We start from the raw sequence: 1064 nt of genomic DNA on the forward strand, positions 1-1064 counted from the left end.
GGTTCAAGCGATTCTCCTGCCTAAGCCTCCTGAGTAGCTGGGATTACAGGTGCATACCATCACGCCCAGCTAATTTTTATGTTTTTAGTAGAGATGGGTTTTCACCATTTTGGTCAGGCTGGTCTCGAACTCCTGACCTCGTGATCTGCCCACCTTCGCCTCCCAGAGTGCTGGGATTAGAGGCATGAGCCACCACACCCAGCTAGAAAGTCTGTTTTCTTGTCATCTCATTTCCAGAGGCTGCCTGCATTCCTTAGCTTGTGGCTTCTTTACATCTTCAAGACCAGCAATCATTTCACTCCAGCCTCTGACTTCTGCTTCTGTGGTCTCATTCCCTTCCCTGACTCTCCTGATTCTTCATCATTTAAGAATCCTCGTGATTACATTAGGCACAGCCAGATAATCCAGGATCATTTCCCTATTTTAAGGTCAGCAGATTAGCATTCCTCTATTTTATTTTATTTTTTGTTTATTCACTCATTTATTTATTTATTTATTGAGACACAGTCTCGCTCTGTCGTCCTATCTGGAGTACAGTGGCATGATCTCGGCTCACTGCAACCTCTGCCTCCCGGGTTCATGCAATTCTCCTGCCTCAGCCTACCCAGTAGCTGGGACTACAGGCATCCGCCACCATACCTGGCTAATTTTTGTACTTTAGGTAGAGACGGGGTGTCACCATATTGACCAGGTTGATCTCGAACTCCTGATCGCATGATCCACCTGTCTCAGCCTCCTAAAGTGCTGGGATTACAGGCGTGAGCCACCACGCCCAGTCTATTTTATTTCTTAGAGGTGGGGTCTCACTATGTTGCCCAGACTAGTCTCAAACTCCTGGGCTCAAGCGATCCTCCTGCCTCAGCCTTCCAAATTCTGGGATTACAAGCATGAGCTACCATGCTTGGCCGGGTTAGCATTCCTAATTCCATCTAGAATCCCAGTTCCCCCTTACCACATAATGTAACATATTGACAAGTTTTGGGGATTCGGATGTGAACATCTTTGGGGGCCATCATTCTGCCTACCATAGCTACCTAAGTTAAACACAAGATTTTAAGTTCTTG

Source organism: Mandrillus leucophaeus, unplaced genomic scaffold (assembly GCF_000951045.1).
Source record: "Mandrillus leucophaeus isolate KB7577 unplaced genomic scaffold, Mleu.le_1.0 Scaffold367, whole genome shotgun sequence".
NCBI classification, from domain to species: domain Eukaryota; kingdom Metazoa; phylum Chordata; class Mammalia; order Primates; family Cercopithecidae; genus Mandrillus; species Mandrillus leucophaeus.